Genomic DNA, 13,989 nt, shown 5'->3' on the forward strand with positions numbered 1-13,989 from the left:
TCTGGCCCCCTGACCAATGACATTCAGAGACTTGTCCCGAAGCCACTCCTGCATTTTCTTGGCTGTGTGCTTAGAGTCATTGTCCTGTTGGAAGGTGAACCTTTGCCCTATTCTGCACTCTGGAGCAGGTTTTCATCAATAATCTCTCTGTACTTTGCTCTGTTCATCTTTGCCTTGATCCTGACTAGTCTCTCAGTCTCTGTTTCTGAAAAACTTCCACACATCATGATGCTGCCACTGCCATGCTTCACCATAGGGATGGTGACAGGTTTCCTCAAGACATGACGCTTGGCATTTTTTTTATTTTACCTTTATTTGACTAGGCAAATCAGTTAAGAACAAATTCTTATTTACATTCTTATTTACCCCAGCCAAACCCAGACGACGCTGGGCCAATTGTGCACCGCTCTATGGGACTCCCAATCACAGCCAGATGTGATGCAGCTTGGATTTGAACCAGGCACTGAGCGGCGCCACTCGGCTCTTTGGCCCATTTAGCCAAAGAGCTCAATCTTGGTTTCAGCAGACCAGAGAATCTTGTTTCTCATGGTCTGAGAGTCTGTCGTTGCCATTTGGCAAACTCCAAGTGGGCTGTCATGTCTCTTTTACTGAGAGTGGCTTCTGTCTGGCCACTCTACCATAAAAGCCTGATTGGTGGATTGCTACAGAGATGGTTGTCCTTCTGGAAGGTTCTCCCATCTCCACGGAGGAACTCTAGAGCTCTGTCAGAGTGACCATCGGGTTCTTGGTCAACTCCCTGACCAAGGCCCTTATCCACCGATTGATCAGTTTGGCCGGGCGGCCAGCTCTATGACCGGGTGGCCAGCTCTAGTCCTGGTTGTTCCAAACTTCTTCCGTTAAAGAAGAAGTTCTTCTGTTCTTGTGGACCTTCAATGCAGCAGACATTTTTTGGTACAACATCTCAAGAATGACCAATGGAAACAGGATGCACCTGAGCTCAATTTCGTGTCTCATAGCATTATTGGCCAGTCTGAGATAGGGTCTGAATACTTATGTAAATAAGGTAATTCAGTTTTCTTATTGTGTGTACATTCCTGAGTAAAATGTTTTATTTAATCCATTTTAGAACAAGGCTTTAGCGTAACAAAATGTGGAAAAAGTCAAGGTGTCTGAATACTTTCTGAAGGCACTGTAGGCCTAGGTCCAGATATTGTTTTTAACTTTATGTTTTACCTTTATTGTAGGTTACTACATTCGCATGTGTTCCAATGTGAATTCTTTAAGAGACGGGTGGGTCTAAGGCTCTAGAGGGTGTGAAAGGTCAGTGACCTGGCAGTGTGGCGCCAGGACAACAACCTCTCCCTCAAAGTAAGTATGATGAAGGAGCTGATCGTGGACTATAGGAAACGGAGGAGCGAGCGTGCCCATATCCACTTCGACAGGGCTGCAATAGAGCAGGTCGAGAGCTTCTAGTTCCTCTTTGTCTAAATCACTAAGGACTTCAAATGTTCCACACACATGCACACCGTCATGAAGAAGGCGCGACAGCACATCTTCCCCCTCCAGGGGTTTGAAAAGAGTTGACATGGGCCTTCAAATTCTCAAAAACGTCTACGCTGCGCCAGTGAGAACATCTTTACTGGCTGCATCGCTGCTTGGTATGGCAACTGTATTGCCCTCAATCGCATGCCATCCAGGACCTCTACAGTGGCAAGAAAAAGTATGTGAACCCTTTGGAATGACCTGGATTTCATCAGATTTGATCTGATCTTCATCTAAGTCACAACAATAGACAAACATAGTATGCTTAAACTAATAACACACACATTTTTGTATTTTTGTTGTCTATATTGAATACATCATTTAAACATTCACAGTGTAGGTTGGAAAAAGTATGTGAACCCCTAGGCTAAGGACTTCTCCAATAGCTAATTGGAGTCAGGAGTCAGCTAACCTGGAGTCCAATCAATTAGGCGTGATTGGAGATGTTGGTTAGAGCTGCCTTGCAATATAAAAAACACTCACAAAATGTTAGATTGCTATTCACAAGAAGCATTACCTAATGTGAGCCATGCCTCAAACAAAAGAGATCTCAGAAGATCGAAGATTAAGAATTGTTGACTTACATAAAGCTGGAAAGGGTTACAAAAGTATCTCTAAAAGCCTTGATTTGTAAAACAAATTGTCTATAAATGGAGAAAGTTCAGCACTGTTGCTACTCTCCCTAGGAGTGGCCATCCTGCAAAGATGACTGCAATAGCACAACGCAGAATGCTTCATGAGGTTAAGAAGAATCCTAGTGTCAGCTAAAGACTTACATAAATCTCTGGAACATGCTAACATCTCTGTTGACGAGTTTACGATACGTAAAACACTAAACAAGAATGCTTGTTTTTGGACAGCTGCGTGTCTGAAGTCTACAAAAGTGTACCTGGATGTTCCACAGCGGTACTGGCAAAATATTCTGTGGACAGATGAATCTACAGTTGAGTTGTTTGGAAGGAACACACAACACTACGTGTGGAGAAAAAAAAGGCACTACACACCAACATCAAAACCCCACCCCAACAGTAAAGTATGGTGGAGGGAGCATTATGGTTGCTTTGCTGCCTCAGGGCCTGGACAGCTTGCTTTCATTTACAGAATAATGCATTTCCAAGTTCATCAAGACATTTTGCAGGAGAATGTTAGGCTATCTGTCCACCAATTGAAGCGCAACAGAAGTTGGGTGATGCAACAGGACAATAACTCAAAACACATAAGTAAATCAACATCAGAATGGTTTCAACAGAAGAAAATACACCTTCTGGAGAGTCCTGACCTCAACCCTATTGAGATGCTGTGGCATGACCTCAAGAGAGCATTTCACACCAGACATCCCAAGAATATTGCTGAACTGAAACAGTTTTGTAAAGAGGAATGGTCCAAAATTCCTCCTGACCGTTGTGCAGGTCTGATCCGCAACTACAGAAAACATTTGGTTGAGGTTATTGCTGCCAAAGGAGGGTCAACCAGTTATTAAATCCAAGGGTTCACATACCTTTCACACATTGCACTGTGAATCTTTACACGGTGTGTTCAATAAAGACATGAAAACATATAATTCTGTGTGTGTTATTAGATTAAGCAGACTGTGTTGGTTTATTGTTGTAACCTAGATGAAGATCAGATCAAATTGTATGACCAATTTATGCAGAAATCCAGGTATTTATATCAAATCAAGTCAAATGTTATTTGTCACATGTGCCGAATACAACAGGTGTAGACCTTACAGTGAAATGCTTACTTACAAGCCCTAACCAACAATGCAGTTTAAAGAAATAAATAAATAAATTAGAATAAGAAATAAAAGTAACAAATAATTAAAGAGCAGTAGTAAAATAACAATAGCCAGGCTATATACAGAGTCAATGTGCACCGGTTAGTCGAGGTAATTGAGGTAATATGTACATGTAGGTAGAGTTATTAAAGTGACTATGCACTCCACACTGCCCTTTCCCAAGGACAAATGTGTTGTTACCTGCCCTTACCACCTGGGTGCGCCCTGTCAGGATGTCCAGGATCGAGTTGCAGAGGGAGGTGTTTAGTCCCAGGGTCCTTAGCTTAGTGATGAGCTTTGAGGGCACTATGGTGTTGAACGCTGAGCTGTAGTCAATAGCATTCTCACATAGGTGTTCCTTTTGTCCAGGTGGGAAAGGGCAGTGTGGAGTGCAATAGAGATTGCATCATCTGTGGATCTGTTAGGGCGGTATGCAAATTGGAGTGGGTCTAGGGTTTCTGAGATAATGATGTTGATGCGAGTTAGTGTTATTGTTCTTGGGCACAGGGACTATGGTGGTCTGCTTGAAACATGTTGGTATTACAGACTCTGTCAGGGACAGGTTGAAAATGTCAGTGAAGACACTTGCCAGTTGGTCAGAGCATGCTCGGAGTACACGTCCTGGTTATCCATCTGGCCCTGCGGCCTTGTGAATGTTGACTTGTTTAAAGGTCTTACTCACATCAGCTGCGGAGAGCGTGGTCACACAGTCGTCCGGAACAGCTGAAGCTCTCATGCATGTTTCAGTGTTACTTGCCTTGAGCGAGCAGAGAAGTAATTTAGCTCGTCTGGTAGGCTCGTGTCACTGGACAGCTCTTGGCTGTGCTTCCCTTTGTAGTCAGTAATAGTTTGCATGCCCTGCCACATCCGACGAGCGTCGGAGCCGGTGTAGTACGATTCGTTCTTATTCCTCTATTGACACTTTGCCTGTTTGATGGTTCTTCGGAGGGCATAGCGGGATTTCTTCCGGGTTAGTCCCGCTCCTTGAATGCTGCAGCTCTGCCGTTTAGCTGCGGATGTTGCCTGTAATCCATGGCTTCTGGATTATCAACCCGTAATACAGTCAATTTTGTGGTATCGTACTGTATGTCATTACACAGTACTTGCTTTGATATCATATTTATATTACAGTAGGTGTACTGTAATATGAAATACCGAATTTTACTTAGCACTGAGCTGTCTGTAAACTACTGTCAAATTCACTTTAACCCCTTTACAGGGTAGGTAGTGTTGGCATCTCTGAGCTGCAGATTAAAGATGGGTTGGGGTGCCTTTATGGGTCTTTTGTGTATAACTGTCTATTTGGGATGCTTATACTATAGGTGCAGATTTAGTCTTTAGAGGTGTTTGTATGCAAGAATACCTGAACGGTATGTATGTTTAGGGTGCCTATAGGCAAAGGCTGTAGGTACAGTATGTTCGGCATATAAGCGCTGGTATGATACTATTGTGTGTTTTGGATGCCTACTGGTGCAGATGTAGTCTTTGTCTCCTTGTCTGTTTGTTTATGATGTCTATAGGTTCATCGGACGTCAGTATAGTGTCAGTGTTCGGCTGGGATTACAGATTCCAGGCATGCTCCAGAGGGAGGTAGGAGGGGGGAGAGCAGGAGGGAGAGAGGGGTAGGGAGGGAGGTGCTCCCCAGTTCCCTCTGACATTGTGAGTGTCAGCCTCAGATCACTTTAATCAGAGAGAGGATATGCATGATAAAACGGATAAGGGACTTTAATCAAAAAAATTCGCTGGTCTGGAAACGTGACACACTCCGACAAGCGCGCCTCATCCCCGCTGCACCCCCATGTCACTGGCAAGGCAAGCCGTCGCGGCTCCTTCCTTCCACCATGAATATGCATGTGTTGGTGGTGGTGGTGGTGGTGGTGGGGGAGGAGGCTAGGTAGAACATTAAAATGGGCTATTGTTTGTTCAGCTGCACAGTGTATGGCGACCAGAAGACATTTCTAAACAGACGCCCCCCCCCCCCCCAAACATTCTCCCAACATCCTGTACATTTCCTTCATACCGCCATCGCCAGACACAACACACAGCTGTGTGTGTTGATTCATGTATGTACTCACATACAGTGGGGAGAACAAGTATTTGATACACTGCAGATTTTGCAGGTTTTCCTACTTACAAAGCATGTAGAGGTCTGTAATTTTTATCATAGGTACACTTCAACTGTGAGAGACGGAATCTAAAACAAAAATCCAGAAAATCACATTGTATGATTTTTAAATAATTAATTTGCATTTTATTGCATGACATAAGTATTTGATCACCTACCAACCAGTAAGAATTCCGGCTCTCACAGACATGTTAGTTTTTCTTTAAGAAGCCCTCCTGTTCTCCACTCATTACCTGTATTAACTGCACCTGTTTGAACTCGTTACCTGTATAAAAGACACCTGTCCACACACAATTAAACAGATTCCAACCTCTCCACAATGGCCAAGACCAGAGAGCTGTGTAAGGACATCAGGGATAAAATTGTAGACCTGCACAAGGCTGGGATGGGCTACAGGACAATAGGCAAGCAGCTTGGTGAGAAGGAAACAACTGTTGGCGCAATTATTAGAAAATGGAAGAAGTTCAAGATGACGGTCAATCACCCTCGGTCTGGGGCTCCATGCAAGATTTCACCTCGTGGGGCATCAATGATCATGAGGAAGGTGAGGGATCAGCCCAGAACTACACGGCAGGACCTGGTCAATGACCTGAAGAGAGCTGGGACCACAGTCTCAAAGAAAACCATTAGTAACACACTACGCCGTCATGGATTAAAATCCTGCAGCGCACGCAAGGTCCCCCTGCTTAAGCCAGTGCATGTCCAGGCCCGTCTGAAGTTTGCCAATGACCATCTGGATGATCCAGAGGAGGAATGGGAGAAGGTCATGTGGTCTGATGAGACAAAAATAGAGCTTTTTGGTCTAACTCCACTCGCCGTGTTTGGAGGAAGAAGAAGTATGAGTACAACCCCAAGAACACCATCCCAACCGTGAAGCATGAAGGTGGAAACATCATTCTTTGGGGATGCTTTTCTGCAAAGGGGACAGGACGACTGCACCGTATTGAGGGGAGGATGGATGGGGCCATGTATCGCGAGATCTTGGCCAACAACCTCCTTCCCTCAGTAAGAGCATTGAAGATGGGTCGTGGCTGGGTCTTCCAGCATGACAACGACACGAAGCACACAGCCATGGCAACTAAGGAGTGGCTCCGTAAGAAGCATCTCAAGGTCCTGGAGTGGCCTAGCCAGTCTCCAGACCTGAACCCAATAGAAAATCTTTGGAGGGAGCTGAAAGTCCGTATTGCCCAGCGACAGCCCCAAAACCTGAAGGATCTGGAGAAGATCTGTAGGGAGGAGTGGGCCAAAATCCCTGCTGCAGTGTGTGCAAACCTAGTCAAGAACTACAGGATACGTATGATCTCTGTAATTGCAAACAAAGGTTTCTGTACCAAATATTAAGTTCTGCTTTTCTGATGTATCAAATACTTATGTCATGCAATAAAATGCAAATTAATTACTTAAAAATCATACAATGTGATTTTCTGGATTTTTGTTTTAGATTCCGTCTCTAATAGTTGAAGTGTACCTATGATAAAAATTACAGACCTCTACATGCTTTGTAAGTAGGAAAACCTGCAAAATCGGCAGTGTATCAAATACTTGTTCTCCCCACTGTACATAGTACATATATACATGCACATACAGTACATCATTCTTGACTTTCCCCCAGGATTAAGTTGTGTAGCAGAAATCGCTTATGAGCATTCGTCAATTCCTCGTCTTCACATCCATTACTTCACTAGTAATTCTGTATTGTCATGTTCTCCAAACATTTAGGGTGTTCCCCTCTGTATAGAATACACATGTTCTACTGCTGCATGCCCATAGGCTCCCCCAGAACAGTTGTATGTGGCACGTGCATAGATGTTAAGATTTGACCATTATCATAAAATACGAATCACCACTTGACTCGATTCGAAGAAATGCCTTTCATTCAATTTAGTTCATTATTACACGTACGGAAACTGTTCTAGAAAACAGATTTGAGCGACTTTAATGAAATTATAGGGTACACACTCAGTTAGGAACCCTACAGTACACATATAACCTTGGGAATAAAGCAAAGCTAGTAATCTACACTCCAGTGTTGACAGTAATTTGACCCTTACCTTGTGAACAGGGAGAGAGAGTACCACAGGATTCATGGACCTGACTGCCTGGCACCCTCTGACTCCAACAAAGGCCTGAAGGCTGTAAATCAAATCAAATGTTATATGTAACATGCTTCGTAAACAACACATGTAGACTAACAGTAAAATGCTTACTTACAGGTCCTTTTCCAACAATGCAGAGTTAAAGATAAAAAGACAAGGTAAAAATGAAATAGTGACACGGAATAAATAGCGACACGGAATAAATACACAGTGAATAACGAATAACAATAATGAGTAAAAATGACATGTCTATATACAGGGAGTACCAGTACCGAGTCGATGTGCAGGGGTACGAGGTAATTGAGGTAACTATGTACACATAGGTAGGGGTTAAGTGACTAGGCAACAGGATAGGTCATAAACTGAGCTGTAGCAGCAATGTATGTGGAGCAGTAACAGCCATGTGCTGAACAGAGTGAGTAAGGTAGTGCAGTAAACAACAAAGATTAAGAATAAAAGTGGTGAAAGTAGTAGCAAAAAGTAGTAGTAAAAATATACTTTATCTTGGCCTATATCCTCATCTGACTTTGGTGCAGGTCATGTTGTTCTTCACATTACCGTCTCTGGTAAACACACACTATAACAACTATAAAATCAACTTTATTTGTCACATGCACAGGATACAGAAGGTGTAAACGATACAGTGAAATGGTTACTTGCACAGTGGAGTCTTTTGTTTAGACCCATAATCCCAACCCATACTACCATGCACAAATCTGCAGGTAGCTAAAGCTAACTAACTGGGTTCAATGTTAGCTAGATAGCAAACATTAGGCTATAATACCAATACAAATGGATTTCTGAGATACAAATAACACTACTACACAGTTCATACACGTAACATTAGCTAGCGAGCCAGCCTTGCAATGAAAACAACTTTCTGACAAAATCAGAAAAGTTTAATATCTGAAAATGTAGCAATACTCTTACCCGTATACATGAATGGATGCTTCCCCCTCTCTGTCATGGATGCCATGGTTGCACTTAGCTAACCAATTAGGTTCAATGTTAGCTAGCTAGCTAACATTAGGGTATGACTAGCAATGCAAATGGCTTTCTGAGATACAAATAATATTGCTACACAGCTCATACATGTAACGTTAGCTAGCCAGCCAGCTAATGTTAGCTAGCTAGCTAACCAGCCAGCCAGCTAACATTACATGTATGAGCTGTGTAGCAATACTATTTGTATCTCAGAAAGCCATAGCTAGCTAACAGTATGTTTTTCTTTTCAAAATTAGAAACGTATCATATCTAAAAATGTAGCTAGACTCTTACCAGTATACATGGATGAATGCTTCTCCCTCTCTGTCATGGATGCCATGGTTGCCCTTAGTTTGTAATCCAGCCTTCTGTGCTATCTTTTTGACTCCCACCACTTTTCCAATCATACTCTGCTTCCACCGGGCATTCCACTGATTTCAAAACTCGGTCAACTTCTTCTGTGAAAACAATACTGTTGATTGCCGTTTCTTCCCCATCAATGTCATTAAAATACTCTACAATGTCTGGTTTAATGAAAATGTTTTGACCTAAATCAGGGATTTCCTCGTCGTCTGATTCATTTTCAGAGTCCGAGAGAGTCAGCATGGCACGACCGTCCTCCAGGAAGTAGTCCATCACAACTTGTTCCCACTTATCTTTGTCGATAGCGCCTGTGAAATTCAGGGCAGCGATGTTGAGAGCAGTAGCAACACTTGTGCAGCTCTTCATGATATCTTTCAAAAAGGCACTGTAGAAAAGATTATCTACACATACTGAGCAGCTCATGTTAAAGACAGAAGCACCCTATATGACAGACCAATCCAAACTCATCTCTCAGCATGTCCAGCACATCCATTATCTCAGCCAATCATGGCTAGCGGGAAGGGTCCTGACTTTTTCTGTGGCTAAACCAACTAGGCTGGTAATTTAACAATTTTATTCGTATTTACAGATGGCATACACATTTTTTATTAAGGCACATGAAAGTTCAAATGTTCCAGAAGCATTTATGCCCAAAAATAAATGCTTTTAGAATTTTTTTTGCTTTCTTCTATTCCAAACTACTTTCAAACACCAACCTCTACTGGAAACCGTTCTTATAAATATAGTTGGGATTTTGTACATGTAGTTTCACCTGACTGGTAGCTTAGCGGGTAGTGTGGGGGACTATGGAACACTCAGGGACGTTGTTGCAGGGACTGCAGGGACGTTGTTGCAGGGACTGCAGGGACGTTGTTGCAGGGACTGCAGGGACGTTGTTGCAGGGACTGCAGGGACGTTGTTGCAGGGACTGCAGGGACGTTGTTGCAGGGACTGCAGGGACGTTGTTGCAGGGACTGCAGGGACATTGCTGCACTGTTGTTCAAATATATTTTTTATTTAGTATAGTATAAGGTTCTGTCTTAAGCATCCTAAACAATGCCATAGATTCCATTTTTGAAAAATAGTCGACTTTAAGGCAAAGAAAAAGAAGCATTCTTGAAGACGCAAACCTGGTTTTCCAATTGATTATAGGCTACTAGCGCCAACGACTTATAATGTAGCTGTAAAAAAAACAGTGGAGAAAAAAAAACTAATAATCACACGCTGCTATTTATTGCTGACTAGCAGATGTCACTAATTTGCATTGTGAACTAATAATGAAGCAGCGAGTTATGATCCGTTTATCAGCACAATTTCATGAAAGTTCCGAAGGCTTCAGAAAGCCTCAGCTTCCCATCACTAGAATGATTTCCCTTTAAAGGCCTGTGGCTTACACCCAAGTGAGTACCTAGGCAAATACTATCATTAAAATGAATGTTTGTTACGTTTGATACTGGAGTTCGGAGGCATGCGTCGAAATTGCTAAGCAGTGTACTTCAAAGCAGTGTGCCAATGCCTGTATCACTTTATCCCAAGCACATGCTCAATGATGTCCGAAGCTTTGTTTTTGGGTCGCGGGTGGATTAAAATTCCAACTGTTGGATATCCTGACTCTGTTTGGATTCCATTAGGAATTACACATCACTACGCAAGAGAGCATAATGTGACTTGAAGGCCTGAGGTGACCTGTAAACCAGGAGTTTCCTAACACCACTGAGTTAGGGTAAAAGTAAACCATCAAAGTAAGCCCTTATGATATATGTTATGTACATTGTCATACAGTTTCAATTTAATGATGACATTCACCTAGGAACTCAATTGTTGAAAGCCACAGGCCGTTTAAAGGAAATAATTCCACAACCATTTCTCTGTCACACACACAAATACAGTCATGGGTGGTAACTTTACAATTAACTCAAAATGAAAAGGCACCCTGGAAAATACTGTATGCAAATGAGGCTTTCCACCATACACCATTTCATTATATTTAACTCCACTGTAGAGTGAAATTGTGTGATATTTTTTACCCCACAATAGAGTGAGTGCATTTTATATTTCACTCCAGAGTAGTGCCTAAATGCCTATTAGTTCAGTCCAGTGTATAGTGATATGCCTACTAGTTCAGTCCAGTGTATAGTGAAATGCCTACTAGTTCAGTCCAGTGTATAGTGATATGCCTACTAGTTCACTCCAGTGTATAGTGAAATGCCTACTAGTTCAGTCCAGTGTATAGTGAAATGCCTACTAGTTCACTCCAGTGTATAGTGAAATGCCTACTAGTTCAGTCCAGTGTATAGTGAAATGCCTACTAGTTCAGTCCAGTGTATAGTGAAATGCCTACTAGGTCACTCCAGTGTATAGTGAAATGCCTACTAGTTCACTCCAGTGTATAGTGAAATGCCTACTAGTTCAGTCCAGTGTATAGTGAAATGCCTACTAGTTCAGTCCAGTGTATAGTGATATGCCTACTAGTTCAGTCCAGTGTATAGTGATATGCCTACTAGTTCAGTCCAGTGTATAGTGAAATGCCTACTAGTTCAGTCCAGTGTATAGTGAAATGCCTACTAGTTCAGTCCAGTGTATAGTGATATGCCTACTAGTTCAGTCCAGTGTATAGTGAAATGCCTACTAGTTCAGTCCAGTGTATAGTGAAATGCCTACTAGTTCAGTCCAGTGTATAGTGATATGCCTACTAGTTCAGTCCAGTGTATAGTGATATGCCTACTAGTTCACTCCAGTGTATAGTGAAATGCCTACTAGTTCAGTCCAGTGTATAGTGAAATGCCTACTAGTTCAGTCCAGTGTATAGTGAAATGCCTACTAGTTCAGTCCAGTGTATAGTGAAATGCCTACTAGTTCAGTCCAGTGTATAGTGATATGCCTACTAGTTCACTCCAGTGTATAGTGATATGCCTACTAGTTCACTCCAGTGTATAGTGAAATGCCTACTAGTTCAGTCCAGTGTATAGTGAAATGCCTACTAGTTCAGTCCAGTGTATAGTGAAATGCCTACTAGTTCACTCCAGTGTATAGTGATATGCCTACTAGTTCAGTCCAGTGTATAGTGAAATGCCTACTAGTTCAGTCCAGTGTATAGTGATATGCCTACTAGTTCACTCCAGTGTATAGTGATATGCCTACTAGTTCACTCCAGTGTATAGTGAAATGCCTACTAGTTCAGTCCAGTGTATAGTGAAATGCCTACTAGTTCAGTCCAGTGTATAGTGATATGCCTACTAGTTCACTCCAGTGTATAGTGAAATGCCTACTAGTTCAGTCCAGTGTATAGTGAAATGCCTACTAGTTCAGTCCAGTGTATAGTGAAATGCCTACTAGTTCAGTCCAGTGTATAGTGATATGCCTACTAGTTCACTCCAGTGTATAGTGAAATGCCTACTAGTTCACTCCAGTGTATAGTGAAATGCCTACTAGTTCACTCCAGTGTATAGTGAAATGCCTACTAGTTCAGTCCAGTGTATAGTGATATGCCTACTAGTTCAGTCCAGTGTATAGTGATATGCCTACTAGTTCAGTCCAGTGTATAGTGATATGCCTACTAGTTCAGTCCAGTGTATAGTGATATGCCTACTAGTTCAGTCCAGTGTATAGTGATATGCCTACTAGTTCAGTCCAGTGTATAGTGAAATGCCTACTAGTTCAGTCCAGTGTATAGTGAAATGCCTACTAGTTCAGTCCAGTGTATAGTGAAATGCCTACTAGTTCAGTCCAGTGTATAGTGATATGCCTACTAGTTCAGTCCAGTGTATAGTGAAATGCCTACTAGTTCACTCCAGTGTATAGTGATATGCCTACTAGTTCAGTCCAGTGTATAGTGAAATGCCTACTAGTTCACTCCAGTGTATAGTGATATGCCTACTAGTTCAGTCCAGTGTATAGTGATATGCCTACTAGTTCAGTCCAGTGTATAGTGAAATGCCTACTAGTTCACTCCAGTGTATAGTGATATGCCTACTAGTTCAGTCCAGTGTATAGTGAAATGCCTACTAGTTCACTCCAGTGTATAGTGATATGCCTACTAGTTCACTCCAGTGTATAGTGAAATGCCTACTAGTTCACTCCAGTGTATAGTGAAATGCCTACTAGTTCAGTCCAGTGTATAGTGAAATGCCTACTAGTTCACTCCAGTGTATAGTGAAATGCCTATTAGTTCACTCCAGTGTATAGTGAAATGCCTACTAGTTCAGTCCAGTGTATAGTGAAATGCCTACTAGTTCACTCCAGTGTATAGTGAATTTAACACAGCCAGTGTTCATTTTCTGTTCTCTATAAGGTTACAGAAACACTGTCTAAATGTTAACATTTGAACACAAATTCACTCAGTTGAGAGGGTTAGTTAAAAAAAGGGTCAATGCAGGTAGTCTGGGTAGCCATTTGATTAGCTATTTAGCAGCCTTGTTTAGCAGGCTTATGGCTTGGGGGTAGAAGCTGTTCAGGGTCCTGTTGGTTCCAGACTTGGTGCACTGGTACCGCTTGCCGTGCGGTAGAACAGTCTATGGATTGGGTGGCTGGAGTCTTTGACAATTTGTTCGGCCTTCCTCTGACACCACCTGGCAGACATGGCTGTGTGTGTGTGTGCGTGCGTGTCTGTGTGTGTGTGTCTGTGTGTGTGTGTGCGTGTGCATGTTCGTGTACACTCTGCATGTGTGTGCATTGAGACGCAGTTCTGAACACAGACGGGGTGTCGTGTCGCAGCGACAGCGGCGGGTGTGTGTCAGCAGATGGCCTCTGAACACTAGTCTTTACTGTGCATGCCCAGCTCCTCTCTCCTCTCCTCTCTCCTCTCCGGTCTGTCTGAGCAACAGTATGGACAGATGTGGATTGACACTCTTAGGACCCCCATGCACTCTCTAGCACATCAAAGCTAATGAAGGATATTCAAGTGCCACTGAAGGGAAGAGAAGAAAAAACACACAGTGGAATAATTGCTTCTCCAGCTATGATAATTAATTAGCACATACATGCATTTCAGAGCAGGTCATACATGTGGAGCAGATGGCCTTTAAGAAAACATGTATGAGTCAGTAGCATCAGATAAAACAACAACTACATACTGTTGTCTACAAAACCAGGCACGACTAAGCCTATTTGCATAATATATTGGTTGGAGCGTTGAAGGTAAT

This window comes from Salvelinus alpinus, chromosome 25 (assembly GCF_045679555.1).
Source record: "Salvelinus alpinus chromosome 25, SLU_Salpinus.1, whole genome shotgun sequence".
NCBI lineage: Eukaryota > Metazoa > Chordata > Actinopteri > Salmoniformes > Salmonidae > Salvelinus > Salvelinus alpinus.